The sequence below is a fragment of the Periplaneta americana genome, chromosome 17, assembly GCF_040183065.1.
Source record: "Periplaneta americana isolate PAMFEO1 chromosome 17, P.americana_PAMFEO1_priV1, whole genome shotgun sequence".
NCBI lineage: Eukaryota > Metazoa > Arthropoda > Insecta > Blattodea > Blattidae > Periplaneta > Periplaneta americana.
Window position 1 is genome coordinate 8,078,486 of NC_091133.1, and position 15,299 is coordinate 8,093,784.

At 36.4% G+C, this 15,299-nt stretch overlaps 1 protein-coding gene across 1 annotated transcript in view; it reads left to right on the forward strand.

Annotated features, from left to right (window-relative positions):
• Positions 1–15,299, forward strand: part of LOC138693286 (zinc finger protein 271-like) — a 36,460-nt gene that overhangs the window by 17,642 nt on the left and 3,519 nt on the right. The window lies entirely within an intron of this gene.

Here is a 15,299-nt window from a genome sequence, read left to right on the forward strand (position 1 = left end):
TGGAAAGATCCAAATTAAATATGATTTAGAACTTTCAAATAAATTAGAAAAACTCCCACCTCCAAGTGATCCACTATCACACTTTACTGTTAGAGTTAAATTTGAATGTACTCAAAATATTCCATGTAAACTAGATGAAAAACCCAACTGTTTGAAAACCAGTACCTTTGGAGACTAGTCGAACAAGGTGCCCTAAAACAGATTGGAGTCATATTTACACAGATGGCTCACATACAGATAACAATTGTAATAGTTTTCATTATAAGACAAATATTTTCTGTATTCAACCTTTCTTTATTCTTGATCATTCTACAAAGAAAAACTAACAATGTCAACAAAATTAACAAAAGAATGTTCACAGCAACAAAGGAAACATCCTTACATAACACTTCTTCCCCTTAAAAATAGAATATAATCAGCGATTATATTTCATTTTAATATAATAAATAATACAAAGAAATGTTACATTTCTTCAATGAGCCTTTTCGGAGACTTAATCTCCCGATGGGCTCTAATATCATCAAGCACTCTACTACTACTGTCACATTCAATGTTATCACTATGTTCTATTGGCAACTCAATAGTATTATCACCTGAACAATCTATTGATCTGCCTCTTTAATCTCTAATGATTCCTTGTTTTCATCCTCATTTCCCCTTCAATCAAAAATTGAATTTCCCCATGCAACAGGAATATTGGACCTGTTACTCAGCTGATTCACATGTCGAATCCATCTGCTTTGTAAAGAAGGTATAGCCACCCTGAATCGAGGAGGACCTATAATTTGTTCTATTATTCCTGCAACCTTCCTTTTTTCGGTAGTCTTTGACCCATACTTTCTCCCCTACTTACCAAGGTCTATTTATCCCACCATATTTCTGAATCTCTTTCTCTTGATGCTGTTGAACTTTGTTACTATTTGTAGGAGGCCTGAGTAAATTCAATCTACATCTAATCTGTTTCCCGAGAAGTGACTTGAGCAGGGGAAATGTCAGTTGTACAGTGTTTTGTATTCCTATAGTCAATGAGAAATCGTTGTAACGCTAATTCAATTAATCCCTGATCACCAGCCTTGCTCAATGCTTTAAGTATAGCATTCTTGATTGTGTGGACCGAATTTTCAGCCGCCCCATTAGTTGCAGCATGTTATGGAGCCCCTGACTTAAATTCTATACCAGGGGCGATTTCTCCGAGCATGCTATGCTTGCTGTGCAAGCCCAATATTTTCGTAGAATGTGTATTTCTCAAAATGGCGTTACGTACATTAAAATTTATTTTGATTTTTGGAATACTGTATAGGCGTATTACCATCTGCAAGTTGCACACCGCCAAGTATCGCAACGCTTGCTCGTTTCTCGGAGCTACAGGAAAGTCGTAGAAACAGCGAGAATATGATGCGCTCGCAAGTGCCTTCCTCCTCAGTCCGTCCTAGGCGCACATGCTTCTGTTATATGTTGTTTGAAGCTCTGGTCCGAGAGCTACACCAACGACTATTTAACGTTACACAGAGCAGTATTGACAGTGGGAATGTGCTGTGATTTGCGAGTGCAATGTAATTGTATGAGCGGAATGCATATGTTACCTGCTGAATGTATTATTAATTCTTAAACATTAATTTGAAGTATTGCAATGAGTTCGGAATTGTGTGTTATTGAAACGCCATTATTAAATCCATTTTCCCGAAGGACTATTCAAGAGAAGACAGACATTATAGAGAATATGTGCATTTGTTCAGTGCAGCTCAATACAACAATATGCATTGGTTGGCAAGGTCGAAAAAACTAAATAAACTGTTTGTTGGCCATGTTTGTTATATTATATCGAACTTTTACATCTGATAAGCGAATATAATCCATGACTCATAATGATTTCATAATTATAAAATAAATTATTTATGTGGGTCTGATTATTTTTATATTATGAATTATTATATCCTCCCATCTTCCCCTATGAATAAAAGAGCAAGCCTAACTTCCGTGACTAGCATTCGCCCCTGTATCTATACCATTATGTATTAAAAAATTCTGAAACTTCTCGGATTTAAATGATAAATAATTATCCGGTACCAGTGTCTCTGGAAGGCCAAAACGAGCAAACATTTGTCGTAAATAGGTGATTGAAATATCACAAGTCGTACTTTTAGTAACAAAAGCTTCCATCCACTTCGAATGGCTATCAAGAATAAAAAGAATATAATGATTGAATATAGGACCTAAATAGTCTATGTGTAGCCTGTACCAGGGTTTTTTTGTATATTCCCAAGGTATCAAACTATGTTTTGGAGGGTTGTCTCTATTCTCTGCACTTTCTTTACAAGTATTTACGAGTGACTCTATGTCTTGATCCATATGTGGCCACCAAACATTAGAGCGCGCAAGCGATTTAACTTTAACTATCCCCATATGAGAGGCATGCAATTCTTGCAATAATCTTGTTCTTAATCCCTCAGGAATAACAACTTGATATCCCCATAACAAAATATCCCTAACACGTATAGCTCTTCTTTATGCCTACGGAATGGAACTAACTTCTCATTTACCTTTTCTGGCCACCCAAACTTGGTTGAGTTTATTATTTGCATTATTGTTAAGTCTTTTCTTGTATAAGCAAGAATGCCAAGGGGCAAATCAGAATTAGAGTCGGAAATATAATTAAGAGCTATTTCCTCCTGTTCATTGTTATTACTAGATACTTTAGGAAGTGGGGCTCTTGACAGCCAGTCAGCTACATTTTTATTAGATGAAACTTATAAATTGATAATTGATAATTGGCCGAATACAAGGCCCATCGCTGTAGTCTATTTGCAGCACAAGCTGGAATACCACATTTTGGACCAAATATAGTCTGAAGAGGTTTATGATCAGAAATTAAAGTTCACTGTCTACTAAACAAATAAGCATGAAATTTCTTTACGCCAAAAATGATGGCTAAGCCTCCTTTTTGCACCATTGAATACGCTTCTTCGAATTTCGACAACGTTCTACTGGCATAACCTATAGGCTTTTCCACATTATCTTTTTTCTGGAGTAACACTGCCCCCAACCCGTGACTAGAAGCATCAACTGCTAATCTAAGAGGACATTCCGCATCATAATGAGCTAAGGATCTAGATGAACAGGCTAATTTTTTTATTCCAATAAATGCTCTTTCACATTCAATACTCCAATTCCAAGGATTATTCTTTTTCAAAAGTTTATACAAAGAGTTCAATATCTCTGTCACCTGAGGTAAAAATTTTGATATGTATGTAACATAACCTAAGAAAGAATGCAATTCTTGAACACAAGTTGGTCTAGGGGCATCCTGTTCTGCTTTAATTTTTTCATCTGTAGTATGGATGCCATTAGCATCAATTTTAAACTGAAGAAAATTTAAAGATTCCCTACCGATTTCACATTTCTTTTCAGAAACCATCAATCCTGCTTCTTCTATCAATGCAGCCCTTCAGTTAGATGACTTTCTAATTCCTGTAGATCTTTACCTCCAACTATAAAATCGAACAGGGCTACTGTCCTCTCAACACCTTCCAATAATATATCAGTTTGTTTCTGAAACTTACCAGGCCCTAAGGCCACTCGAGAAGGTAAGCGAGTATATTGTAATAAACCCTTATGAGTTGTAATAGTTACCAATTCCCGTGACTTTTCATCTAACTGCATTTGTTGGTAACCATTTGATAGATCCTCGCACTTTTTGAAATATATACTCAGGTGTGGGTAAAGGATATTGGTTACCTTTTAGAAGGGGGTTTAACGTTAGTTTAAAATCACCACAAATTCGAATACCACCCCCTTTTTTTAATACTGACACAATAGGAGATCCGAATGGACTATAGTCCACTGAAACTAGATTACCTTCCTTAGTTAATCTATTTATTTCTGCTTCTACACCTTCTCTTAAAGCAAAAGGCACATTTCTGGCCCGAATAAATTTCGGTTGAGCTCCTTCTCTTAATTCTAATGCTAACTTTCTCTTCTTAAAACAGCCTATTTTATCTGAAAAAAAAAAACAAAAAAACAAAGGGAAATTTATCTTTCATCCTTTTAGCCAAGGCTGAATTTTCTGAATTCCAAAAACAATCATTATTCGGTTTAGATATTTTAAAGCCTGTATGATTAAACCATTGGCGGCCCAGCAAAGGAGAGGCCATTTGAATCTACAACATACAATGGAAGAACTCCATAACATGTCTCATTATCCTTCACATTAAAATTGATCATTCCAAGTGCTTGAGTCTTAAAGTAGGTTAAAAAGTTTTATCAGTGTTCAACAAATTACAATTAGGAAATTGTATCTATTTCAAACTTGACTTGTATGTCATCTAAAACTAACACTGAAGTGAGAGGATGTGACCTTGATATTGTTGAATCCACATGAAACAAAGTTTCTTCATCAGACTCTACAGAACTATAAAATTACTCTTAACATTTTTAATCACATTATCCACTAAACATTTTTGTTCTTTTTTGCATACTTTTTTTTTTAATGACCAACCAGTCCACACTTGTCACATTTTAGATTTTTGAAGCGCCAAAATGCAGCACTATGTCCTACATCACAGACGAGACATGTTCTTGAGTTTCTCGTCTTTTCCTTTTCTTCATACTTCTGTACATAACCAATATGTTCCTCTTTCACTTGTATTAATGTCTTTGATGTTGATAAGTCATACTGGAAAGCTGCAGACTCTTTAGCAGAGGCGATAGATATAGCCTTCTCTAAAAAGAGTTGAAGCTAATCGTCCTCAATCAGTCTGTCCTTAACTGGTCCTTTGATGATGAACTGATCTAAAATTCTATCTTCCAAATCATTATTATACTTGAAAGGTGAGACTAGAGAACGCAAGTGAGCCAGCCAGTCTAATAAGGATTCCTCCTCTTCCCGATTACCAAATTAAATTTAAGTCAAAAAGACATTATAGATAGTTTTGGCAAGAAATGTCTGTCAAGATGTATTAACAATGCACTAAAAGATACATTCTCTGGCTCCTCTGGTACGCATAAATTACTAATAAATTTATAGCCATCTTTATCCAAACTATTTAAGAATAAAGCTTAATTTGTTTCGTTTTTCTTCTTCTATTTTGTTAGCGGGAAAGAAATTTGTAACTCTTCTTTTATGAACTAACCAATCATGCATCCCAGGGTTGAATTCATGCATTTTTCCAATATGCCTTTCTTCTGCCATGTTGTTTGTTTTCCAATATATCTGAATCTTCTAGTAATGGTATATGTAGTTTTCCTCGTCGCCAATGTAATATTCTTCATTAGAAGACAAACATTTTCTGTATTCAACTTTTCTTTATTCCTGATCATTCTACATACAAAATCTAACAATGTCAACAATTAACAAAAGAATGTTCAAATCGAGAAAGGAAACATCCTTACATAACAACAATGAAAATAGAGGTGCCGGAATTTATAGGAAATTGTTCAGTTTCTAGCTCTTGAGCAACTCCAAGTTACATAACATTTTTTAATAAGCTTATGATTTTGAATTATTCCAAATCAAAATCAGTTAAACTTAGAAATTGAAAATTAATGAAATTCGGAATACCATTAGAATTCTGCAAATATAAATGTCATTTCAATGGATTTATTTGTTTTTATTTTAGTTGGTTATTTAACGATGCTGTATGAACTACTAGGTTATTTAGCGTCGATGAGATTGGTGATAGCGAGATGAGGCCGAGGATTCGCTATAGATTACCTTACGTTTGGGGAAAACCTCGGAAAAAACCAACTAGGTAACCAGCCCAAGTGGGGATCGAACCCGGAGCCCGAACGCAACTTCAGGCCAGCAGGCAAGTGCCTTAACCGACTGAGCCACGCCGGTGGCTATTTCATTAGATATCCCATTGTGAAATCCAATAAAATGAGATAGCAGACTCTTTGGCAAAGAAAGGAACAAATATTATAGAAAGCCCCTAATAAATATTCCCTTTCCTGATATAAGATTGTGGATCTACTACATACTCCAGAGCAAAATTCAAAGAACTGTATAATAAAAGTCTCTACCCTGGAACATTCTATTAAAAAACTCGAGCATCATCCTAGATTTACCAAAAAATAAATCAGTTGCAATTTTGTGACTAACTAGTCATGACCGCCTGGCTGCTCATTTACATTAAACAGATATTCTTCACCGCAGTCCACTCTTTGTAAGGATCCAAACTTTGCAATGAAAAATAAAAAACATCTAATGAGACGCGCAGTAATTAAGAAGATAGAAGTTGATAAATGAAAATAACTTACGACACACCACAGGGACTGTCGTAAGAAAGTTGCGCGAATTGAAGTCTTTAGCATTGGCAAACTACAACAATAGATCAAGGTAAAAAAAATGAAAGTTTTAATAATGTAAGGTCAGGTAGTTAATGTTATTAAACAGGTCGAGATTGGTGAAGAAGATGATGTGTGTTGTGACCTTGGTTTGGTTGAAGGATTGTGAATGATTTACAGATGCAGTGTTTTGCAAAACAGGAGGAAAAATACAGTTTTGTTCAGTCCACATTCTTAATTACTGTGAGTATTGCATATGATTAATTGGTGGAGATTATAATATATAATCCGTATTTTACCACTTTCTGTAGTCCAGTACATCATTATTATCATTATCTTCATCACCATCGGTCGCCCTACATGGCAGAGTTGGTATAGCGCAAGCATTCTGCACCCGAGGTTGCGTGTTCGATCCCTGCCCAGGTCGATAACATTTAAATGTGTTTAAATTCGACAGTCTCATGTCACTAGATTTAGTGGCATGTAAAAGAACCCCTGTAAGACAACATTCCGGCACACCAGTGACACTGATATAACCTCTGCATTTGCAAGTGTCGTTAGGTAAACCATAATTTTTTTTCATCACCATCAATCAAATACATAAGACCAATTGTTTTTTTCCGTTCTCTGGCCAGAACATGTAACAGTTCTAAACAAGTTGAAACTGTTTTTTCCTATTTTTTGTGGAGGACGCATGTATCTTCTTCTTCTGGGTCTATATTCGTAAATCTCTTTGAGGTAGCGTCCATCGTCCTTTGTATATAAAACTATTGTCCAGTCATTTCCATATTGGTCAATTAATTTTAAAGCACTAGTAATTTGTATTTATTGATATATTTTCTCCTTTGTTTTGTGATTTGCTTTAGTGTTTAATGAGGAACTATTGAGTGATGGGACTGCCTTCTAAAGCTCTCTGCCCCAACCTGGTTCTGTATTAACCACTACAAGCAGGGTTGTCCACACCTGTGGAGTAATGGTTAGCAAGTCTGATTGCGAAATCAGGTGGGCAGGTTCGGATCCCAGGAGGGTCAAGTTACCTGGTTGAGGTTTATTCCGGAATTTTCCTTCAACCCAACGTGAACAAATGCTTGGTAACTACCAGTGCTGGATGCTGGACTCATTTCACTGGTACTATCACCTTCATTTCACTCCGATACTAAATAACTTGAGATGTTGATACACCGTCGTAAAATAGCCCACTAAAAAAAAACAGCTGGGTTGTCTCTTCTGCTTGTATCATATTGTAGAAACTTGAGCCTTTCTCTGCTCCCGTTGTTGAGGACTTCACCTTTATTCCTCAGCAGTGGCTCTCATAATACCCCAAGAGACCGACTGGGTCCTTGATAGAACTTAGGCGCTAAATAATTTATGTTCACCTCCGCGACTGAATCTCGTCTGTGCAGAGTTGCCCAGCATATACAAATGTATCAAATACTTCATACATTGGGCAGATGAAAATGAGTGTCATAAATCCTTCAATAACTGTCTATTTTTAACCTAATGAGTAGTACAAGAATTACATTAGGTTATACACATAAAAATATATGACTAACGCTTTCGCCAATTGGATGGCATCTTCATGTCGAATTAGCATATTATGATGCTTTAAACATAAAGACATAGATGAAATGCAACATAATAAAAAGTGATAAAATACATGACGTGAGAAAAATTACATTATTGTAAATAACTGCACAAAAAGAGGCAAAGTGATAATAATGACTGAAAACAGGCGTGGTGGTTGTAGTAATTCAACCTCTATGAAGTCTAGATGTTAAAATACAGAGTCTGTGCCGTGATTAAAAGTCTGCAAAAACATGTGTGCAGCTTATGAAATATAAAAGAGACGGTTAAAAGGGTAAAAAGTTGCAACAGTCATCACGACGCATAGAATGGTAGCGTGTTGTGAATCTGTAAGAAATAATAAGAGATGTTTAAGTAAAGGAAGTAGACATATACGGAGCAAAAGAAAATTATGTAGCGATAAAACACTTACGAAATTCTGAAGCTATGGGAAGAGTCCATGTTACATAGCCAGTTGCGTGGTGTTGACTGGTGCATTGACATGTGAGAACCACATCATGACGTAAGTGGAGGGGGGTACATGTTGCAGCAAGGAGTTCCTATTGGCCAATTTGAATAAAGAGTTATTAGGATTAGGTAATTGTTCATTAAGTAACGTAATGTTATTACTAAGTGATTTAGCTATAGACAATTCTTCTGCAACTAAATTAATGTTCCCGTTGTTGACAGGTTTTAAAATTTGTAAAGCGTCAGACATTTTTTGAAGTTCATGGTTATTCTCAATTAAATGGGATGCGAATTTTGATCTATTACGTCTATGACAAAAATCTGCTTTATGTTCTAGTCATATATTTTTATGTGTATAACCTTGTGTAATTCTTGTACTACTCATTAGGTTAAAAACAGACAGTTATTGAAGGATTTATGATACTCATTTTCATTTACATGTTAACTTGTCGGACCAACATGCCTTTTAAACGTTGGGCAGAGTTAATAGCTTTGTATAATGTTCACCCTAGAGTCCCTTCAGACGAGGCCACTTTTAGAAGCACTGCCACTCGTGAATAATGTATTTAAATGGAGGCCTTCAGACACAGCCACAACTTCAAAATAAGTCGTGCTACAGACGCTCTGAATAGTTGGTTTCGCTGCTGATGGCAGCCACTAAAAGTGGCGCTTCTCGTCGTGATACATAGAAGTAAATGGTAGATTTCATGCGGGACCACAGCCAGGCCACTATTTTAGTGGCGTGTGATTAGTGCTTTCTTGGCGCTGCTGACAGACATCTGTTGGGTACCAATTCCCTACACCTACACCATCACGACAGTATACAGGCTATGTTACGATAGAATAATATATAGAATGACATAATAGCAGTATTAATAATAATAATAAATAGTAATATAACCCTAGACAAGACAACTAAATAGTTGGACTAGTGCGAATTCCGGATATATTCTTTTTGTAGTAAAGTCACGTTTATTTCATGTTAAAATAAAATAACGCATCGAAAATAATGTAAATAAATTAACAAAGAGATTAAACAAAACTAGTTGATCTCAGTTGGAACCTGGGTTCAATTACACCACGGTCTTTGGCTTTACCATTACACTACAGACACCTATTGTAGTATAGCCTGTTGGTCGAATTACGTGCTATGAACGCTTTCATGTTTGCTACCTATTATATTTAATTTTGATTTCTTAAATGTTAAACAAAAATGTTTTATGCCATATTGTCCCTCATTTGCGTAATTTTAAATTAATATTTTTTATCGTCCTGATATAAATCATCAAACAAGGTATGGAATAGTCTTCGATTCAGTCTTTCCAAACTAATGGATGAACCCAGACTCTTCTGCTATTTTACGTCTATTCTTTCTGCGTCTCAGCAAAATTGCCAAAAATGTATCTCCTTCTACGTCCTTGTTCACTGGAAGACTGAAAAATTCTCTAAATAAATTAATTTATAAACCATTACTACTAACGCGCGTTTGCAGCGCCCCTGACGCACCGCTAAACTGGCCTCGTCTGATGGGACCTTGAATGTATCAAGTACAGCATTCCAATTTTTAAAAGCAATCTGAAATAAAAGAAAAATGCTGTAAAGTACAGGATGTCTGCTGGTAACCATAGTAACAAAAAGTAACTAATTTAAAGAATTGATAACGAAAGTAACTAAATGTAGCGGATGTAATCCACTCGAATGATCATTGCTAACGAAATGACGCACATTGTTGTGCATCACTTGTTTATGCTTGGTGGCGCTGGTGAGCTCTGTGCTCCTAAATAAGAGATTACATATCATCATCATCATCATCATCATCCTTCACGAATTAGGCCTCTGTAGACCTGTTTCGGCCCCATCTAGCAGTCTTCTAAAAGGTCTTCCTAGTCGACAATGTCCTCTAGGTTTATACTGCATCATAATTTTTGGGATTCTTGAATTTTTCCATTCTTCTTACATGATCTAGCCAATTGAATTTGTATCTGCTGATTTTTTCTTCTACTGACTCTACTTCTAATTGTTAAAAAATTTCGTCATTTCTTTTTCGATCTAAAAGAGTATATCCTGCTGTCCTCCTGAAAAATTTCATTTCCATTGCTTTGATTCTGTTCATGTCTTTTTTCTTTAATGTCCAAATCTCGCTTCCGTATAAAAAGAAGAGTAATGCTAGGGTATTATATATTTTTATTCTTGTATATTTTTGTACTAATTTAGCTTTTAATGTATTGTTTATTATTCCTAGAATTTGTGTAAATTTGGTAATTTTCTTGTTCACATCTTTTTCATTTTGATAAGATATTTCACAACCCAGATAATTGAAATTTTGTACTTGTTCGAGGCATTGGTTATTGTGTATTATCTTACTTCTGACTGGGTCTTGTTCTAAAAATGTTATTACTTTTGATTTATGTGCTGAAATTTCCATCCCAAAATCTTTTTGATTGATCCCTCTAACATTCCAGGTAGCATATGTGAACATATTTTGTTTTTTTCCAATTTCGTTTAACCGTTGACTTGGTCTGGGTTGTCATCAAATTATCTGTCCTTATAGTGCTTGTTTGAGGCTTGAAAGTAATGTTAATTTTCCCTAAGATAGTTACTAGCCTTATCGTTAGGTAGTCCAGTAGTGGGGCTGCCACTTTTAGCCTCTGGACAGGCTTGTAATGCAGCATTTCCTCTGCATTTGATGAAACAGTTATACCGCTGTGACTCGGTCGCCATTTCCTCGTTGGTAGAAACAGGATGGACCCCGGGAAGGTGAGGATGGCATTTGGATAGGAGAGGCTGTATGTTTCGCGTCACTATCCCTTCTTACATATGCGAGTGTAATACAGTCTAAGAGGCTGGGAGAGAAGTTGACTGCACATCCACTGAAATTAAGATCAGAGAACTTGAAACCCTAATGTTTGGCCCTACTATCTTAAAGGAATGGAAAGCAAGGATATATTTGTAGCCACTTTGTTGAGCAAGAGGACGTTTCCATTTTCAAGTCTACACAGATGATCCATTGATGTTCCTGGTAATATATCTTTTCCATACTAAACGGATGGTATTGTATTTTCCTCTAATCCTGGTGGAGTGACTGATTGGAATGGAGGTATATTTCTTTGCCAATGCTTAAAAATACATATTTTCAACTACATCTTGAACTGTCTGTGAAAAGGCACCATTCACTCGGGCTGTATTCTGAGACACTCAGTTTCTTCTAAAAGCCTCGGATGTAATTCCTGGGTACTAGGTTCTTGTCTTCTTTTACAAATGACAGAAAATTCTTTCCTTTCAATAAAATGTAATTCTCGTTCCAGGCTGCAGTATACTTTTCCTTTAGTCTATCGGTGAGCAATTCAGAAGACTTCCTGGAAAGATTTAGTTCCCTAATCAGATCATTCACCTTGTTCTGGTCAAAGCATTCGCTATGTGAAGTTTGAAAATCACTGTCGCTGTCCCCACTTTGTTTACCTTGTGCTATATCATGCATACAAGATTCATCTAGTGAGAGCTGTGGTAGCTCATGCAGGGGTGGAATAGGTACCAGATGCGAGTGCAGCACACGTCTCATAGCTGAAGGTAGGTCAGGATGTGAGCTCTTATCACGATTATCTCGATTGAGACATTGATATTAAGGATACAAAATAACCAATGGTATCACTTTTTCCATTTGTCCACTCTCGCAATTGCTCTGAAGAAGTTTTGCATACAATGTGAGGAGCTGAAGTTTAACACAAAGATAACCTAAATTTGCTGCCTCCACAAACTCAGAAGTAGGTTTCCTAATTGCTCCCACAAATGTAACAATACGTCGCGATAATTGAAGCACAACCATTTACTTTCGGAAGTTTGTCTCCAAAATTGAGAAGATCTGAGTGAGAATATAGTATTATACAATTCTCCTATACGGTCAAAACCACGATGTAATTGAGATCTTGCATTTCAGAATCCAATATTTGGAATTGAAATTACAGTAGTTGAAAAGATGTAAACACATCCAAGATCCCAAATTGGGGAAACTGAAAAACAATCTCCAGTGCGCAACTGTGTATAAAGATGAACTCGAAATTTATGTACTCCAATAAAACTATAATAACTCTCTATATGTTACTACGGATAATGTAAGAAGTCTGAATTAATAAATGTTATTGTATTTTAAAATGATTCCCATTTATGCCCTAATCTTTTTTTCTTTTTTTGTACAGATTTGACGAAAACTGAATATCTGTAAGCTCTTATAGCAAAATTAATGCCAAATCCTGTTTTAGATTTTTTCAATGCCTGGGCATTTAGATAAAGGTGGGTCGAAAACACCCAGTGGGCAGATCAGGAACAGTAATGCCATGTAATACTCAAATTCACTTTTTTTTAAGTAATTGATTAACTAGCGGACTTACTCGTGTTAATTATGTAAGTTTGCGCGGCTTACAGCTGTTTCGGTGCTTCATCACACCATCCTCAGAGCCTACTAGATCTCGGCGTCATCTCGAACTTCTCTGCCTGTTATGTGGGTGCGTTTGATTGTTGAAAGGTGTTGAAAAGTGGAGTGAAATAGTGTGTGTGTGTACTGAAAGTGATCTGTGTGTTGAGAATTTGATCGGGGTGTGTTTTAGTGTGTTTGTATTTTTCGTATTTCTCTAGTGTGTTGAGTTTTTGGTTCTTGGGTTGTATGGTTCAACACCTTTCAACAATCAAACGCACCCACATAACAGGCAGAGAAGTTCGAGATGACGCCGAGATCTAGTAGTCTCTGAGGATGGTGTGATGAAGCACCGAAACAGCTGTAAGCCGCACAAACTTACGTAATTAACAAGAGTAAGTCCGCTAGTTAATCAATTACTTAAGTAGTGTACGCAAGATTCAAAATGGATTATGAAGACTTTTTTTACTTGGTTATTTAACGACACACTATCAACTACGAGGGTATTTAGCGTCGATGAAATTGGAGATGGTGAGATGATATTTGGCGAGATGAGGTCGAGAATTCGCCATAGATTACCTGACATTTGCCTTACGGTTGTGGAAAACATCGGAAAAACTCAACTAGGTAATCTGCCCAAGCGGGAATCGAACTGTGCAGTTCAGAAAAACAATTCCATGTAGGGGTATTTCACGTCAAGTGCACACCTTGGCTGTTTCATGGCGACATCCTGGACATCGGTGACAAAGTTGCCAAGTCATTCATATATCCTCTACAATTATCTGTTACAGATGGAGAATACCATGTTATTTCATTTCGTCTTTGTAGGCCTACTGTTGGTCCTATTTGAAGGGGAGCTCTGTTGTACTTGTGTTGTGGTGCTGGAACACAGCTTCTCCAAAATATTGGCATGTGCAGTACCATTTGTTGCCCTTGAGTTCAATTCTATAATTCATTTAAAATGTTGTCCATTATGTCTGCCTCCCCCCCCCCCACCAATATTTCGTTTGTAGTTGCAAATAATTTTAGGCTGAGGTATTTCTATTCTTTTTCTCTTTGAATGAAATATTTGCTTTCCAAATAGGTACAACTGCACTTAGATTGAATAACACTGTGACCATAGCTTTGTCTTTCCATTTGACTGCAGCAATGTTATTCTCTTTGCACACGAGACATTCATAAACTTTGCGAACCATATTCCTCATCTGTTGGATGCCGTCAGTGGGAAATTGTTGTTGTTTAGTCAACCTCACAAGTGATACCAACAAGGTACCACTTATGACGCAACTAGGCGATGAGATAATCGTGTAGGGTGGCTATTTTCTTTCCCTCTCCTTCGCAAACATCGCCGATTGGAAATTATCGCTCTTATTTTCCATTATAGCACTAAAGTTGTCAGTTCCTAGGGCAGAGACGAATTTAGCAGACGTAAAAAAATTGCCGAAGTACCGATGCAAAGAGGGGAATTTCTGTTTGTTCGCTCACAAAGTAATAAATGATAGATTCTCCGAGCCCTAGCTTATTATTAATAGTATTTTCAGTATGGCTTTGATGAATATCAAAAGATATACAATACCGTAGTTGTTGAACCATAACACAAATTTTATAGCCAAACCGAATAAGTTTCCCATCTTCGTTATCCTGGATGCCAAGCTCAGCACTTATTTGGTCGGTTACGGCATAAATGATCCGAGTTGTTATTCCGTCTTCAGTGAGTCATGGCCAGTATCATCAGAATTATCAGCTGGAGGAAATATGTATAATGTAAATATTTTCTCAAGTTACTGTAACTCCTTCTGTTCTAGAATGTGTACAAAATTTTGTGGGTATTTACACAGGCAGAACAAAAAGTAAAGATAATAATAAGATTTTAGATATACATGAAGAAAGTGAAACACGGCAATGAATGTGCCCACTGGGTCCAAACGACCCACTTCTGACATCAGTCTCCCTGTATTTCAGGAAACACGATGTAATTATTTCTAACCTAGGGACATATATTCTTACATGCTTTAGCTCAAAATATGTGTACTAATTTGAAGAAAATGTGTCGTGGTTTATTACCAATCTTGGATTATTTGGGTTCATCTGAAGCGCTAAATGCAACGTGTAATTATATCGGCCATAACATTGCTCATCTGAGGAGAAAATTTGCGCGGGAAGGAAGAAATGATCCTCAGTAGTGTAACTAACAATCTCATCAACAATAAAAGAAGAAAGACCTTCAATAATGGAAATGAAACTAAAATTTCTGGGTGGGTCGAAAATGACCCAGTGGGCATACATAGGTTATATGAATTCGGAAATTACTTGGAAATAGTGCGGTACCATCTATCCACACAAAGACACAAAAGGAACGGCTACTCCTCTCTATTATTATCTTATGTATGTATATAATGTAATGATTAATATATATACATCTTGATTACACAACTTTTAACACTGTATCACTTCGGAATATGTATGATATGTATTTCTTGTTTTAAATTCTAACATACCTTGTTTACATGTTTCGACTTATTTATTAGTCACCCTCAGAACTGGTCGTTGTTGGTTTTGGCGCCTCTTGTTCTGTTCC